The sequence below is a fragment of the Somniosus microcephalus genome, chromosome 8 (genome assembly GCF_052327205.1).
Source record: "Somniosus microcephalus isolate GS21.2 chromosome 8, FLI_Smic_1.0, whole genome shotgun sequence".
In the NCBI taxonomy this organism is placed as follows: domain Eukaryota; kingdom Metazoa; phylum Chordata; class Chondrichthyes; order Squaliformes; family Somniosidae; genus Somniosus; species Somniosus microcephalus.
In genome coordinates this window covers 154,089,280-154,107,618 of record NC_140994.1, presented here as the reverse complement: position 1 = coordinate 154,107,618, position 18,339 = coordinate 154,089,280, and positions in this window count along the sequence as shown.

The following is an 18,339-nucleotide window of genomic DNA, read 5'->3' as shown; positions in this document are numbered from 1 at the left end:
GGTTGCGAACCTGTGAGGGCTCGGCAACAGTCTGCTGCTCCTGGTGGGGCTCTGACCGAGGGCTTTGCAGTGGCATGGTCGTGTCAGCGCTTGGAGAGGAGCCCCTACTTCCTTGTTGTCAGCCACCAACATCCCTCTAATGGGTCAGCCCCACTTCAGAGCTAGCAAGTGGCTTGACAGCACCTTGCTGCACTTCAGGGGGGCCATGAGGACCCATTTCTGCACTGGAAGTCCTACTTCAGAGGACTTCCATGAAGGTCTGGTTTCTATGCTCAATAGCTGACCATCGCTCCTCAAGAGATGTCAGTCTATTCTGAAAAATGACCATGTTTTCAATACCCTGGCGACTAAGATCCTCCATGGACGTAGCCATCCTCTCCTCTACCGTAGCCATCCTCTCCTATACGGTAGGCAGCCTTACCACGGAGGTAGCCATCCTTTCCACGGAGGTTGCCATCCATTCTGTGATGATGCGTTCATGTGCCAATGCCTCCACAAAGGCTCTGCTCATGTTCGCAATGGACTCCTCCATTCACTCCACACTCGCAGCGACCCTGGAGACAAAACCTGCCAGAGACTCCTGCACCTGTTCCTGGAGTTCCAGCACCGCTCTCCTTCTGGATGGACCTGGAGGCACAAGGTCGACATGCAGCTGAGCCGAGCTGGCAGAGTCCTGCGCCCTCTGATGAGGACTCTCCACTGTTGCCCCTGTCTCCACCATCTGCTGATGCTCACTTGTGATCTGTGATACACCAGGTGACAACACTAATCTATCTCGCGAAAGTCCCACCGAGGTGTGAGTGTCTGCGCTGATGCTGGGTGCACTGAATTCTGCTGACGCTGTGCCCTCAGAGGTTGCAGCTTCCTCTGAGGAGTCTTGAGGCTCAGGCTGTTCCTCCTGGACAGTGGGGACGGGGGCTGTCGATGGTCCTGTGGGGAGTAAAGGAAAGAGTTAGAGATGTGAGGTAAAGGTTGCATGCACATTGAATTGTGCAGATGATCATAAGTCCATCTGTTAGAGCATCAGAATCATTATCAGTGACTTATACAATGTCAGTAAGAGAGATGCCAAACTATTCTGTCACCAGCTTGCTGTGATGCGCCCATCTGTCCATCACCCACTTGAGAATCGTCCTCCACTCCGGCGATCTCCAGGGCCGCCTCCTCTGAAGTGGCAAGCTGGGCTACTGAGTGTGGCCCTCCTCCTCCTGTCCTCACTCTTTCCCTCTTATTGTGGGCTCTCTTTTCCTGCAATGAGGGATACAAGTGGAGTCTGAGTGAGAATGAAGGAGTGAGTGTAGAGAATCCATAGCATAGATGCTTAGGAGACAATGGACCCTCCCTGTGTGTTTAAAGTTGTTGTTGTCATGGTATCACAGTGATGGGGAGTGTGCGGGCTGCATGGTCGAATAGTTAAGTGAATGCACCCATAGAGAGGGAATGGGTAAGGGTGCAGGGATGTAAGGGTCAAGTGGGATGTGGAGGAAGAGGTTGGTAGAGTGCTGGTGATGAGAGGTGATGGGGATCAGATTGAGGGTGATGGGAATGTCATACTCAATTTTCCTGCGTGGAGAAGGTCATGAAACCTCTTCCTGCACTGCAGCCAGGTTCTGCTTCACATAAAAATTACGTTTACTCTTGGGCCACTTGCAGCCACACAGCTTTAGTCTGCTGGGGAACCTTTTCCTCTCTGAGGAAGGGAAGAGCACCTCCTTATTTGCTCTTGCTCCCTCCACCAGAGCTTGCAGTGAGGCCTCATCGAATCTTGGAGCACACTTTGGTCTACTGGTGGACATAATTTCTGGAGGAAGCGCTCAGAACAATGGGCATTAAGTTTAAAGGCTGAAAAAGAAGCAAGGCTGCTTGCAGGCCTTAAATCCAGCTGCATTGATGACGTCATCGGAGGCGACTTGCTGTATGAAAAGACTCATTGGGCCAGGGGTTTCCACATGCTGGAAATCAAGTGCCCAATTAGGACAACATCGCACTTTTGTCCCACTTCACATCGGAGTCGGGATCCTGACACGATGACCACCTGACACGCCCCCAGCCCGTCTCCAGTGACAAAATCGAGCTATTTGTGTTCTCCTCACAGCTTACTGTCCCACCTAGCTTTGTATCATCAGCAAACTTGGATACATTACACTCGGTCCCTTCATCTAGGTCATTAATATAGATTGTAAATAGCTGAGGCACCAACACTGATCCTTGTTCCACCCCACTAGTTACAGCCTGCCAACCTGAAAAAGATCCGTTTATCCCTACTCTCCGTTTTCTGTCCGTTGGGTATCTCAGTTGATTGGGTGCTGGACTGGAGGTGAGCGACCCCTGGGGTTGAGTCACAGCCTTTCATCCATCGGAGGTGGATAGCATTAATGAATGAATACCACATCTTAGAATGTAGAGAGAAACCAGGAGGCTGCAGGGACTGCGTGCAGTGCTTGCCACACTGTCACAAGTACTGTCCTTGGACAGTCATAGAATCTTATAAAGCAGAAGGAGGCCATTCGGCTATTGTGCCTGTGCCGGCTCTTTGAAAGAACTAATTAGTCCCACACCCCCGCTCTTTCTCCATAGCCCTGTAAGTTTTTATTTTTCAAGTATTTGTCCAATTACCTTTTGAAAATTACTATTGAATCTGCTTCCTCCAGCCTTTCAGGCAGTGCATTCCAGATCATAACTTGCTGATTAAAAAGTTTTCTCCTCTGGTTATTTTTGCATATTATCTTAAATCTGTGTCCTCTGGTTACCAGCTCTCCTGCCAGTGGAAAAAGGTTTCTCCTTATTTACTCTATTAAAACCCCATAAAATTTGGAACACCGCTGTTAAATCTCCCCTTAACCTTTTCAGTCTGAAGAGGACAATTGCAGATTCTCTCGTCTCTCCATATAACTGAAGTCACCCCTTGTATCACTCCTGGCTCTCAGCAATAGAACTGGAGATCAGCACCAGCTATTGCTTCTCTCTCTCTCTCTCTTAACAATGAGTAAATGCTTGTGAATTTTTCCAGTGTTATCCAACATGAATGCACCACTTTTCTGGCTTTAGTGTGCTATAGCATCACTTGTCAGGGAAGCAATTAGGTTTTCCATGCAACAAATGGCAGCTCATAATAGGCGTCAAATGAAAACTCCCAACAACAAAGGCCTTATCTCCAACTATATTAATATGCCTGTGATTTATTTATTAGTTTGAAGTACTATTGCATAGAATCTCTGTTTACTCACCAAGGTTAATTTCACAATTTCAAGCAAATTTTGGCAGCAAAATTCACTGCCTGTGGACTAAATCTGGGCTGTAGTGAGATCTGTATTTGCATTGAGATTTCTTAGGGCTGATTTTTACTGTCTTCATCAGGCGGGAAAGCGAGGCGGAGCTATTGCTCTAAAAACCGCACCGCTGAACATACCGCCCCGCTTCCATTTCCGATCCGCCTGTGGCCATTTCTAACCGGGCGCCTCATGAAAACATACAAATTGGGGTTCTGTGACGCACACAGGCCTCCAGTGCACTTTTCTGGTATCAATGGGCAGACCATATGCTGCACACACTCTGCCCATTGGTACTAGACATAGAGCAGACTGACCATCAGTCCTTAAAGGAACCACTGCAGGCCACTCCGGAAAAAGACAGGTGTGTTCTCAGAATAATTTTTGTGAGGCTATGACTGCTCCTCTTGGCCTCTTCTGGTCCATTGGTGGTGTGTTTTGTGCCCCCCTCTCCATCAAATCTTGACTGCTGCTTTGGCTCTGCAGAGGAGCCTGGGGATTTCCCAAGCCGCAATCGAAGTGCAGCCTGAGCGTTGGTTCAGCACTCGCATCTCACCAATCAGATGCAACTGGATCATAGTCCATTACTAATTGTTATGATATAATTCCCCACATCAGGATTTGGGACAGTGTAAATAGCAGCCCAGCTGGGGGTAATGAAATGTATGAACTGAAGGTGCAGCTGTTCAAAGGAGGTCATATTTTCAGCTTGGAAGAGCTCTGCCACCCTGTGCTCTCAAGCTGAAAGCCTTTGTCCTGGCTACTCTCTTGCTCTCTTATTTATCCAAGGGAAACACTACAGTTATGTCATTTTGATCGTAGAAGCACAAATTGAAAATCTCAGGTTTGATCTTGTTAAGCAGCATATAATTGGAATATCCCAAGTAATATATTATGGAACTTTTTTTCCTAGAAAAGCAAATGTGTACACACCTTAATATTTCTTGCACAGTAAGTAGATACAAGTATTTATCTAGCTTTCCCTAATATGTGTTTGAGCACATGCAGAGCAGTGCAATACATGGATCCATATTTTCCTTGGTTTGATAACTTTAATTAAAAATGTAGACTTGAGCCAAAAGTGATAAGACTATTCATCTACGACTGGATTAATGACCATAATTGAAATGTGCTGAGTGAAGCTGTTTTGTGCTGGTTAGACTTTAAGTTCATTAATGATGAACTGATTCAACATTATGCAGCTGCAGTAACATCTGAAAGTATTTTACTCCAGGTCAAATGCAGCTTTAGCAAGTTTAAAGAATGGGAAGATTCTGAATCCAAATGGAGATTTGGCAGATTGGATGCTTCAAATGAATGCCTCCCTCAAAATAAATGCACCTCAGTGGATGAATGTAGGAGGAGATAGTGGCCAGAGAGGGAAGGACTTTTACTTTTCATTGAATCATTACCCATATTAAATGCTGAGCAGCTGTAAACTCCAAGTCCTGTTACTGGGTGTCAAGCAACCTCCTTTCTCCTCTGGTTCACAATAACATGTTTCGAGGAAACGCGAGACTTCATAGTTGTAAGATTTGCAAAATTTCTACATTTACTCAAAGGTTATTAATAAGAAAAGGGACCCTGCATGGACATTTTAATGAAAAGAGCAGCCGCAGCTCTGGGTACTGCCACGATCCTGGTTCGGGAAGTGTTCTCGCGGTGGGGACTACCACAGTTTGTGGAGTCCGACCAAGGGAGTCACTTCACCGGACAGGTGATGCAGAGCACCCTTATGCTGTTAGGCATTGAAGGGAAATGGCAAGTGGCCCACAACCCCCAGTCATCAGGGATTGTGGAACGTATGAATCGGACCCTCAAAGAAAGGTTAAGAAAGGAGACGGTGGACTCGCCCCATAAATGGGCCGAGGACTTACCGTTGGTTTTGATGGGGATCTGGGCCAGCCAGTCTTAAACCACGGGGTATTCCCCGTACGAGCTAATGACTGGCAGGGTTATGCGGATCCCCACCCATGTACTAGCCCCGGTGATCATGGAGGGTCAGCTCAGAGAGGTCAACTGGGACAGGTTCGCCCGAAACCTCTTTGAGCACCTGAAGCAGGTCCATGGGCGGGCGGCTAGGAACATGGGAAGGCAGCATCGGAGTAACCGATTGCTGCTCGAACCGAGAAAACACCACGAGTGGGATAAAGGAGATCAGGTCATGGTAAGAAACTATGCCCGAGTGGGGAGTTTGGAGCCATTGTACATGGGGCCCTACAGCATTGTAGATAAAGCCAGCCCCATGGCATATGCCGTGAAGATGCCCCGGCGTACAAACTGGTTTCATATCAACCAGTGTAAGCTGTTTACACCTGAAAGGGGAAAACAGCCAGTTGGTAAAGGAGCTGAGGATAAAGATCCTCAGCCTGCAGCAGGACCGAGTTCACAGACTGCACAGGCAGGCGCTGTGGCTTGCTTAAAGGGAGGGGCCATCCAGCCCATCGATTGGGACACTCCCCCACTCTTCTGGGATCCAGACGAGGGGGAGGGACCCGAGGGCGAAAACCCCGCCCCTAATCCAGGTATAGCGAGGGAGGGACCTGAGGTCGAAAACCCCGCCCCGGACCCAGCCATGGGACCTGGGGGCGGAGACTCTCAGCTCGCAGCAGCAGGCTGCGAAAAGTTACCTGCCGCCAGCCCGGGTTTGGGAGGGGTCAAGTCTGGGGGAGCAGCGGTTCGGGTTAAAGGCCCAGTGGCCAAGAAAGCCCCACCCGTCAAGGCCCCCAGAAGGTCCCCACGGACGCCCCAGCTGAGAAAGCCATGGTCACCAGCCCACCAGTTACCAAGGGCTGCCCCTCGAGCCAGGGAAAGGTTCACGGACAGAGATCCTCAGCCAGCAGCCATGGGCTGCGAAGGACCAACAGTGAAGGATGGTGCGGTCGCGCTGGGGGTAGCGGCAAGCTGCAGTCCATCCAGGGATTAGCCTGGCCGCCCAGAGACGGACGGTGTAGTGTCCGAGTATCAATAATACACGGACTGCAGGAGAACAATAATAACAGGTATTTACTGAACAGAGGGTAACTTAAGACTGAAGTACAGAAGCCTGCTATGGCGTTATATACAGGGGTGGTCACTGCCGGTACTGCAGTATAGAATCAGTTCGTCTCTTAAAGGTACATACACAACAATTCCTCCCCTTTTAGATAAACAGTACATGACATTCATTTAACAACTAAATAATAACTAATTACAATTACAATTTTCTCTGCACTTTATACATCAACTGAAATAATCATTTATAAGTTCAGTCTTTGAGGAGGCTTCCTGATCCTGACTGGATAGCGCCTTTCTCGAGTATCCTGTTCTTACGGCGGAGTTGATTCTGGCTCATTGTCATTGGTTGGTTCGTCAGCTTCCAATATCACTGCTTCTGAGGTAGATGCAATCTGTACTTCGGGTTTATTACCAGGTGCACCTGCTCGTGGTATGGGTTTGGCTTGTTCCTGTGACTCTAGAATCTGGTCAGCATGGCGTCTCACGATGCTCTCTCCAACGTCCACTGTGTACATTAGTGGTCCCTGCTGTGTGCATCTCGTTCCTGGCTGCCATTTTTCTGTTCGGTAGTCACGGGCCAAGACTGGTTGCCCTATCTTGAAGCTCCTGGTTGGCTTCTCATTTATGTGCTGGAATCGCTTATCCTCAACATCTCATCTTATGTTTGGTTTGAGCAAATCCAGGCGACATCCTAGCCTTCGGTTGAAGAGCATTATGGCTGGAGCTTGGTTGGTGACTGCATGTGTCGCATTCCGGTAAGCAAACAAGAAATTTTCCAACTTGTGTTGCAGTGGTATGTCATCGTTATACATCGCCTTTATTGCCTTTTTAAAGGTCTGAACAAACCTCTCAGCCAATCCATTTGTGGCTGGATGATATGGGGCAGATGTGTAATGTTTCACCCCATTATTCCTCAGAAACCTCCGGAAATCCTCGGACACAAACTGTGGCCCATTGTCGGAGCAAATCTGTTCTGGCAAGCCATTCCTGGTGAAGATGGTCCGTAGGACTGCAATAGTTTTCTCCGTGGTGGTGGAGGACATTTTGATGACCTCTGGCCATTTCGAATGGGCGTCCACAGCGATTAGAAACATTGAGTCCATAAGTGGACCAGCAAAATCAATGTGTACCCATTGCCATGGAGATGAGGGCCATTCCCATGGATGTAGCGGGGCCTGTGGTGGAGCGTTTTGGACCTTCTGGCATCCTGTGCATCTCTTGGTCATATCCTCGATTTCTTTATCGATTCCCGGCCACCACACAATGCCCTGGCTAGGCTCTTCATTTTTACCCCTCCCAGATGACCCTCATGAAGCTCATTGAGCACTCTATCTCTCAACTTGGGTGGAATTACCACTCGGGATCCACACATCAAGGTCCCCCGGCACACTGACAGCTGTTCTCTCCTTGGCGAGAATGCTGGCAACAGTGAGTCGCCATGTGCTGGCCATCCCTTCACCGTCAAATCATAGACCCGAGAGAATGTCGGGCCATTTCGGGTTTCCTTCTCTATACTTGAGTTTGTAACAGGTAGACATTCGACTATGGTCAAATGGAATATCTCAACAGGGTCCACTGCAGGTGCTTCCTCTACCATAGGCAACGGTAGGCGCGACAGCCCATCAGCATTTCCATGCTGTTTCGTACGCTTGTACTCTATGTCGTACTGATGTGCCCCTAGAAAAAGTGACCATCTTTGCCGCCGTTGCGCCGTCATCACCGGAACGCCCTTCTTTGGGTTGAAAATGGAGACCAGGGGCTGATGATCAGTCAGTAGGGTGATTTTCTACCCGTGCAGATAGTGATTGAACTTCTTCAGCCCCCACACCAGGCTGAGGGCCTCCCTGTGAATCTGGGCGTAGTTACGCTCGGCTGAGGTTAACGAGCGCAACGCAAAGGCTATTGGCCTCTCTGAACCGTCAAGGAATTTGTGTGACAGCACCGCTCCGATGCCGTAGGGAGACGCATCACATGCTAACCGAATCGGTAGTGTTGGATTGTAGTGGGCCAATACTTCTTTTGAAGTGATTAGGCATTTACATTTCTGAAAGGCACGCTACACTCATCACTCCATTTCCATGTTACTCCAGTTTGCAGCAGGGCATTCAGTGGGTGCAGAACTGTGGATAAATTCGGCAAGAACTTATGGTAGTCGTTCACCAACCCGAGGAACGACCTCAGTTGTGACACATTTTCCGGTGCTGGAGCCTTGACTACAGCCTCAATCTTGTTCGGCGACTTATGCAACCCTTCCTCATCAATCATGTAGCCAGAATACGAGATTTGTCTCCTGAAGAACTCGCATTTGGGGCGGTTGGCTCGTATCCCATATTCCTGTAATCTAGTGAGCACCTGCTCCAGGTTGGCAAGGTGTTCACTGTCATTTTCGCCCGTAACCAGGATGTCGTCCAAATAACACTGGGTCCCCGGGATCCCTTGCAGGACTTGTTCCATCGCCCTCTGCCAAATAGCCGGGGCTGATGCTACCCTGAATACCAGTCGATTGTACTGGTAAAGGCCTTTGTGAGTGTTAATCGTGAGGTATTTCCTAGATGCTTCTTCCACCTCCATTTGTAGAAACGCTTGGGCCAGATCAATCTTTGTAAAGCATTTCCCTCCAGATAGTGAGGCGAAAATATCTTCTATCCGTGGAAGTGGATATTGTACTGTGTGCAAGACTGGGTTCACAGTTACCTTGAAGTCCCCACAGATGCGAACCTTCTTCGGCTCCCCAGGCGTGCTGTTCAATGATTTCTTCATTACAGGAACGATGGGTGTGGCCCACTCACTCCAGTCCACCTTGGACAGCACACCCAAACGCTCCAGACTCTCCAGCTCTGCTTCAATGGCTGGGCGGATCGCGTAAGGTACCGGTCTGGCTTTAAAAATTTTTGGGTTTGCGTTATCTTCGATTTTTATCGTTGCCGTTACTCCTTTTAGAGTCCCAAGTCCTTGTTGGAACACCTCTTTCGCGTCAGTTAGGATTTTTGACAGTCATCCAGGTGTGACATCATCATCCTTTTTGTTAGTCACAGTTAGCGCCTGAATGGAATGCCAATCCAATTGTATTTTTCGGATCCATTCACGTCCCAATAATGGTGGTCCTCCATCTTGTATTATATATAGATACAGTTTCTGTGTTTCCTTGCCGTTGTATTTAACTGGCACCTTTATTTTTCCTCTGGGGTAGACTTTTTGCCCCATGTATGTCTTCAATACAATGGACGTGTCCTTCAAGGGTATGTGTGAGAATAGCCGCTCATAGTCTCATCGATTCATGACAGTTAGGGCTGATCCTGTGTCCAATTCCATCTTTACTGGGGGCCCTGCTATCATGAGGGTGACCCAAATGGTTCGGTGATCCTCCTTTGCGATCACGTTGTGTAACTTTAGACAACTTAGTCTCCTGCTCCCGGAGTCCTTATCACTCTCCTGATCTTCCGAACTACTGTCTGTCAATTTCTTTACTTTCTTGTACTTTTCCTTAGTAGTTCTTGTCGTGTTGGTTTTCTTTCTCGACCTGCAGACTCTTGCTATGCGTCCCATTTTCCCACATTGCCTGCATACTTTGTCCTTAACCCAGCAGTCCTTCTGATCATGGGTTGTTCTGCCGCAGCGATAGCACTTTTCTGTTCCATACGCCATTTCGTTAGCGCTGTATTCTTGTGGTTTTTGTTGTATTTCCGCAGCTCCCCGTGCTGCTGCTTCGTAGAATACTGCCACGCTGAAAGCCTGTTCTAGCGTCAGGTCCTTTTCCGAAAGTAGTCGTTTCTGGGTTCCTTCACTCTGGAGCCCGCAGACAAAATTATCCTGTAAGGTGTCTGCCAGTCCTGCTCCGAACTGGCAGTGCTTCGATAACCTGCGTAGTTCTGTAAGATAGTCAGCATTGCTCTCATCTTTGTGCTGGTTTCTTTTATGGAACTTGAATCTTTCTGCTATCAGCAGCGGTGTAAGGTTTAGGTGTTCCTGTAAGATATTAACAATCTCTTCAAATCTTTTCTCCATTGGTTTAGCTGGGGTAATTAAATTCCGCAATAGGCCGTACGTTCTCGCGCCCATCAAATTTAATAATACCGACGCCTTCTTTCCATCGGCCACCTCATTTGCCTTGCCGTACACTTCAATTCTTTCCACATACATGGTCCAGTCTTCTACCTCGTTGTCGAAAGCAGTGATACTGCCACTTTTCGGCATCTTGGGTGATTTAAAATGGCGCCTCCCGCGCTTTTTCTTCTTCCCCAATGGATTAAAATGGCGCCTCCCGCGCTTTTCCTTCTTCCCCAATGGAATAAAATGGTGCCTCCTGTGCTTTTCCGTCTTCCCCTTGCTGCCACGCTCCTCCTCGCGTTCTGCAGGGTAATGGCAGCGACCCGCGGCTTTGGCGCGTCTCACTTTTCCTTCCCCTTGTTTTATTTTCGCTACGCTGACCGGTTCTTGAGCACCGACTGCGCCCTTTGCGCTCCACCCTCTCTCTCTCTTTTCCTCCCGACGACGCTGCACGGCCCCTTTGCAGAGCCGCTCGATCGAGCTCGAGCCCGCCGCAGTCCGGAAGGGTCAGCGCACTACCTGCTACCAGCACGATTTGCTGGAACACCTTGACTGGGGAGCCAAGCCCAGCTCTCCACAGCCTCTCCTGCAACTCTCCGAACTCCGATGGATCCTTGGGCGGTTGCCCGCGGTCGACGCCTGTTGCTCTGACTTCGACCTCCAAGAAGCTTCTTCTCAGGGAAAGATCCCCGTGAGGTGATGCAGTACTGCAGGTGAGTTCGAACCTGTTCGTCGCCAATGTGGTGTCCAAGTATCAATAATACACCGACTGCAGGAGAACAATAATAACAGGTATTTACTGAACAGAGGGTACTCTTTTATTTGGACCCAAAAAAAACGAATTCGACTGTAAATAAACAAAAGTTCAACTAAAGCTTAACAAATCAAATTAAAATTTGGTTTTCCGTGTTGATGATGCACTCCAGTCCCCGCGGCGCCCACCGGTCGTGGAAATACTCAAGCGCACCGGCGGACACCGCGTGCTCCATCTCCAGGGCCACCCGGGCGCGAACATGGCCGCGGAAGAGATGCAGGCAATCCGGCTGGACGACCCCCTCGACCGCCCGCTGCCTGGACCAATTGATGGCTCTTTTAGCCAGGCCCAGGAGCAGGCCCACAAGGAGGTCCTCCAACCTGTCCGCTCCCCTCCGCACCGGGTGACCGTAGATCAAGAGCGTGGGACTGAAGTGCAACCAAAAATCGAGGAGCAGCCCCCTCAAGTAGTGAAAGAGGGGCTGCAACCTCTCACAATCCATATAAACGTGAAACACGGACTCCTCCAGGCCGCAAAAAATGCAGGCGGCCTGGGAGTCCGTGAACCTACTTAAAACCTTATTGCACGGGACCGCTCCGTGCAACACCATCCAGGCCAAGTCCCCGATGGAACAAGGGAGGACTCCCGCATAGAGAGCCCTCCATTGGGGACCTCCGCTACCGCCGGTCGGCAAAACGCCACGCCAAGGCGTGTCCGGACGGTAGACGAAGATGGCAAAGTGGAGAGTGTGCAGGAGCAGCCCGTACAGGAAACCCCTCCGCGCAGAATGAAAAGGCACGGAGGGTATTTCCTCGAGACGGCTCAAGTTGTGAGGCGCCGGTTCCCGAGGGGAGTTTCGGGGCCGGGCGCCGATGAGGAATTCCGTCCGAACGGGGGTAAGCTCGGACGGGATCGCCCCACGTGCTTGAGCCGCCTCGATACACCTAGTGGAGTCGGGGCCCAGTGCCGCTTTTACCGATTCGATGGTTTCGACCGCGAGCTGGACGTTGGCCCAGGACAGGCGCCGCGCCAGCTCCTCCGGCGCCATCCAGCCCGCTCCTCCGCCATCGAGCAGGTCCCCGACTCTGGTCACCTTGCCAGCCACAGCCCTACCCTCCGCCAGCCGCCCGAACCCGTGTTCGTGGAGGTGCGGATTCCTGAGCAGCGGCTCCCGAAGGAGAGCCGCCGCTCCTGACGGGGGAGAGCTCCGCCTGGAAGCGACGTAGTTCCAAACCCATAGTAGTTCCTGGTAGATGACAGGCAGCTCCCGCAGGCCGGCACGCCTGCTGCCCACTTTCGCAAACAGGAGCTGCGTGTCGTAATTGAGGCCATGCAGCTGGCGGAAGAAAAACGTCGCCAGCGCTCACCATCTCGGAGGATTCTCGACGTACAGGTATCTCTGCAGCGTCTGAAGACGGAAAGTCGCAGCCTGGGTGCGAAGGCACACCAGTGCCTGACCGCCCTCCCGAAGCGGGAGACACAGAACCGCGGCAGAGACCCAGTGCTTCCTTTTGTCCCAGAAGAAGTCGATGAGCTTCTTCTGAATCTTGGCGACAAACGCAGGGGGAGGGATCAAAGTGACCAACCGGTACCACAACATGGCGGCCACCAGCTGGTTTATGACCAGCGCTCGACCCCTGTAGGACAACACTCGGAGCAGTCCTGTCCAGCGTCCTAGGCGAGCGGTGACTTTGGCCTCCAGCTCTTGCCAGTTCGCCGGCCAGGCGTCCTCGGCAGGGCTAAGGTAGACTCCCAAATAGAGGAGGTGCATGGTGCTCCAGGCGAAAGGCCTGAACTCCTCCGGCAGGGAGTCCACCCGCCACTGACCCACCAGGAGTCCGGAACATTTCTCCCAGTTGATCTTGGCGGAGGATGCGTCCGAGTAAATCTGCTGGCATTCCCGCATCCTCCGCAAGTCAGCGGGATCCGTGACCATGAGGAGCACGTCATCGGCGTAAGCCGAGAGGACCACCTCCACGCCCGGCCCTTGCAGAGCCAGTCCCGTCAACCTCTTCCGCAAGAGGCGCAGGAAAGGCTCCACGCAAATGGCATATAACTGACCGGACATGGGGCATCCCTGACGCACCCCCCTCCCGAAGCGAAGGGGCGCCGTCAAGGACCCGTTAACTTTAATCAGACACTCCACGGCGGCGTACAGAAGTCGGATCCGGGCGACGAAATGCGCCCCGAACCCGAATGCGCGCAGAGTCCCGAAGAGATACTCGTGATCCACCCTGTCGAACGCCTTCTCCTGATCCAGGGAAAGGAAGGCGACCGACAGACCAGCCCTCTGGGAGTGGTGGACCAGGTCCCGGACCAGATGGATGTTATCGTGGATGGTCCGGCCCGGGACCGTGTAGGACTGGTCGGGGTGGATCATGTGGGCCAGCACGGTGCCAAGGCGAGCAGACATGGCCCTGGCAAAGATTTTATAGTCCGTGCTGAGGAGGGAGACCGGGCGCAAGTTCTTAAGGAGGCGGAGATCGCCCTTCTTAGGCAGCAGGACAATGACCGCCCTGCGCCAAGAGAGGGGCATCTCCCCGGTCGCCAAACTTTCCCCCAGGACCCGCGCGTAGTCGCCCCCCAAGACGTCCCAGAACGCCCTGTGGAACTCCACGGTCAGCCCGTCCAGCCCCGGGGACTTTCCCCTAGAGAGCTGGCGGAGGGCGCCGGTCAGCTCCGCCAGACTTAGCGGAGCGTCCAATTTTTCGGCGCCCTCCGGGCCAACCTTCGTCAGGTCCTCCCACAAAACTCTGCGCGCATCCTCGCTGGACGGATCCAGAGAGAACAGAGCCCCGTAATAGGCGCGGGTCTCCGCGCTGATTCCCTCCGGATCCGAGACCAGAGATCCGTCGTCGGCCAGCAGCCCCAAGAGCTGCTTACGGACCCCCCGTCTTTTTTCCAGCGAGTAGAAGAAGGGGGAGCCGCGGTCCAGGTCCCGCAGGAGCTGGATCCGCGACCTCACGTACGCGCCTCGGGACCCGACGAGCTGCAGGTCCTTCAGCGCGCCCTTCTTCTCTTCGTACACCTTCCGCAGGGCCGGGTCCTCGACGACCTGACCGAGACGGGACTCCAGGTCGAGCACCTCCTTCTCCAACCGCCCGACCCGGGCCTCCCGCCTCTTGGTCGACCCCTTCGCGTACTCCTGACAGAAGAGACGGATGTGAGCCTTGCCCACATCCCACCATAGCCTCAAGGAGGGGAAGCCCCCCTGCTTCCTTCTCCAGTCGGCCCAGAATCGACGAAACGAATCCCGGAACCGTGCGTCCTCCAACAGCAGGTTGTTAAAATGCCAGTACACGGACCCCCCCCGCGCGCGCAGCGGAGCGAGCTCCGCCCACACCAGGTGGTGGTCCGTGCACGGCACCGGCCGCATGGAAGCTGCCGGAACGCAGGAGACGTACGCCCGGGAAATGTAGAGGCGGTCGATTCTGGACCTTCCTCCCCCAGACCTCACGCTAGTGAAGGCGCTGGAGTCGGGGTGGAGATTTCGCCAGACGTCCACCAAGTCGAAGGACCCAACCAGGTCCCTCAACTTCTCCATCGCTTCGCGGGGGACCCGAACGGTCCCTCGCCTCGAGGGTGCAGTTAAAATCCCCCCCGAGGATGACGCACTCGCCCACGTCGATGGAGCCCAAGAGAGCGGACACTTCTTCGAAGAAGCGCACTTGCTGCGCACTGGTCTGAGGGGCGTACACGTTCACTAGATGGAGCGGCACGCCCCCCAGGCGAACAGTGACCTGGAGCAAGCGGCCCGGCACGTGCTCCTTGACCCCCAAGATCTCCGGCTGAAAATGCGGGGCCAGCAAGATAGCCACCCCGCTGGAATTGTTGGAGAGGTGACTCATGCTGACCCCTCCTTGCCACTCCAGGAGCCACGTGGCTTCGTCTCCCGGAACGGTGTGGGTTTCTTGCAGGAAGCACACCGCATACTTCCCGTCCCGAAGGACCGAGAAGTTATTGAATCTGCGGCGCGCCTCCCTGCTGCCGTTGATGTTGAGGCTGGCTATGGTTATCTTCATGTCAGAAGCATAGTGCAACCTCTACCTACACCTAACGGGGGGAGGAAGCGCAGCCGCTGGTCCGCCGCCACTTCCTCAGCAGCCCAGTGAGAAACGTTGTGAGCCGACGCAGCTCGAGCGGGTTCACACCCTCGTCCGCGCCCAAGATCTTAACGGCGGCGCGGACGGAATCGATGAGCAGCGCCAGCTCCGACCACCTGTCGAGGGCCAGCCGGAACTTATTGCGCTGACCCAGGCACGTGGCCATAAAATCCCGGAGTTCCCTTACGGAAATGAGGGGAGACTCGGCAAGGGGCACGAGGTCATCCATCGCCACGTCGGCGCTGGAGTCTGAATCGTCCTCCGTGCCCATCACCGAGTCCCCATCCTCCTCCAGGGGGTCGTCACCAGCGGCCGACCCGTCCGCCGCGCAGTGCGAAGCGAACGACTCGGCCGCGCCAGCCAGCCCCGCCTCCGCCCGGATCCCACCCCCAGGATCGGCGGCAGAGGATTTCTCCCTGGGCTCCTCTAGGGGTGCCAGGCCAGAAGACGGCGGCGGTTCAGAGCCCCCCTCCGCCTCAGATGCCGGAACGACCGGAGAAACCGGGGAGAGAACAATTTCCAGCTCCTCCAGTACGTCCGGCACCAGAGACGCAGCCAGGGGGCCATCCTCCTCCCCGCCACCAACCTCCGACCCAGCGGACGGGGGGTTTTGAATTAAAAGCTCGACCAGGACGAGCATCCCCTGGGAGACGTCCGGGTCGCATTGGGCGAGCTCATTATCCTCGAGCTCGCCCGACCCAGCCCCCAGGCTGCCCGACCCGGCGAGGGGTAACGACACCGATAAAAGGTCAACTTCAATTACTGCCGCGGGTTGTTCCGCAACCCACCCCACGGGCAGGGTCTCATCCCCATCCCCGGGAGGCACGTGCTGGACAGACACATCTGCCTCAGCCTCCCGAGGGACAGGCGACCCCTGCCGATCGCTGGTGATGACGACAGCGCTGGCGGGGGGGGGGGCGCAGTACCCGCGGCGGGCGACGACTCCCCCTGCTCGGAGGGACCTTCCTCCTCCCGGTCCTCCTCCTCATCCAGGGGGTCGCGTCTTCTTTTTAGCATGGAGGGAGCGAGGGAGACCTCCATGTCTGCAAAGGCCTCCTCCTCGACTCCCTCCGGCGGAGCAGGTTTGTCGGGTTCCTCGGGCCCGAGCCCGGCCGCAGGTATTGGCATTACCGCTGCGGCGGTTGCGGCCACAGGCTCGGGCACGGGGCCCCTCCCGCTCACATCTGCCCTGATCAACTCCGCGAGGAGCGCGGGTGTAAGGGGCTCAAGGGGCAAGGGCTCACCATCCACGGGGGGACCTGCCCTAAGGTTCTTCTTTTTTCCCCGCGCCTTCTTTCCAGCCGGACACGCTCCCTCCCCCCCGCCGGAGGCCTTGGTGGCATCGGCCCCCGACGTCAACCGCGCATCAGACGTACTTGACGCGCGGGCAGATCCGGGGGGAAGGGCGGCGGCGGCGGCGCCAGCCTCGGCCACACGAGATGAACCGGCGGCCTTGGAGGCAGGGCAGTTCCTCCTGATGTGCCCCACCTCCCTGCAGGCATGGCACCTCACACCGTCCGACGTCCAAAAGGCGCGGTAGGCGGTCCCCTCGTGGAGGACGACGAACGCCCCTTCAGTGTCCTCCTCCCACGCCAGCTGGATAAACAGCTGGCGCCGGAAGGAGAAGACGTGGCGAAGGCTGGCCTCCCGGAAGCCGAGCGGGATGGGCGTGATCCCCGACCTCACCTCCCCAAGTTGTCGCAAATGGGGAAGGAGGAGCTCACCAGGAACATAGGGCGGGACGTTGGAAATAATGATCCTCTGCGCGGTGGCCTCGAGAGGATCCACCAGCAGGAAGGTCCCGCCCACGGTGAGCCCCTTGGCGACAGCCAGGGATACCGCCCGCTCCGACCCCAGGAAGAACACAGCCTTCCCATACATTTTCGAGGCCGCGACGATGGCTGAGGGGCCGACAACCCCAGCCATGGCCTTGACGCAGGCCTCGATGGTCATAGTGGGGTGAGTGTAGCTCTTCACCCCAAGCTTTTTTGTTATTAATCGAAAAGGTGACGGGGCAGCAGGAACAGCGGGAGCAGCTGTGGCTGTGGCTACCACTCTCGCATAGGTCCCGGCTGGCCCCGCCACCGGCGAAGACGCAGTCGCCATTCTGGGGTGCTTTTTTTAAGGGCTACACTCACCCCAAGTCACAGGCCTAAAGGTGTTAATGGCCTCGGTGTATATATATATTTTTTTGTCCTCTATTGAGCAGAGGGAGCTGATTAAAATGAGGACACACCTCTCTCCTTATTGATTTAAATTGGGAGAGGAGCCCTCTCCCCTCTGCTCAATTGGCAATTAATAAAATAGATGAAACTAAGGTGCCTTAGAAAGACAGGCAGAGAGAGACAAAGAGAGAGAGAGAGGTGGGGGGGGTGGGAAGGAGGGAGGCCGCAAAGGGCAGTGTTGCCACTCAGGATGGTGGGTGGGTGTTGGCAGGGTTGCACTCTCCGATGGAAAAAGTCTTTGGCGATGGTGGTCTTCTGGCAGGGGGAGAAGACGTCTTCACCTGGAAAAGCTGGAGAAGCCCAGGCTTAGTCCTGCAACAGGTCTTAACGATGTAATTAAATTAAATTAAGGACTTCACCTTGGGCAGCTCCAAGCTCTCCCAGGGCAGGCAATAGAAGGGATGCTAATTAGTGGTGTGTGTGGCCTAGCTTTTAACAAGAGCACACACACACACACACTACACCCCTTGATGATCCGGCCTTGCTTCTTCTTTTCTCCCCCCACCTAAAATACAAAGTCTTGGGAGAGTGCCCCAAATAACACCCACCTGTAGATGTTCCGGATGAAGTTTTCTTCCCTCCTTTCAAGCAGTTGGTTTCTCTCCCCTCTCTCCCTCTCCTGAAGTGGAGGCCAATTTGGGGAGGCAGTGATAGAAAGACCTCTCCCCTGGTTGATGTTGATGTAGGCCTCCTTTCTCCTTCTCCTCCTCTGTCCTCTCTCTCCAGGCACCTCAGTTGATGTAATGATGGTGGAGTTGGTGGTGGTGGTGGTCCAACGTTCTCCTCCTCTTCCTGGTCAGGGGACCACCACTTTAATCCACTCTCCAAAGTCTGGCTGCTCCCTCTGCTCGTGCTTGCAGCTGAACAGAGGGTAACTTAAGACTGAAGTACAGAAGCCTGCTATGGCTTTATATACAGGGGTGGTCACTGCCGGTACTGCAGTA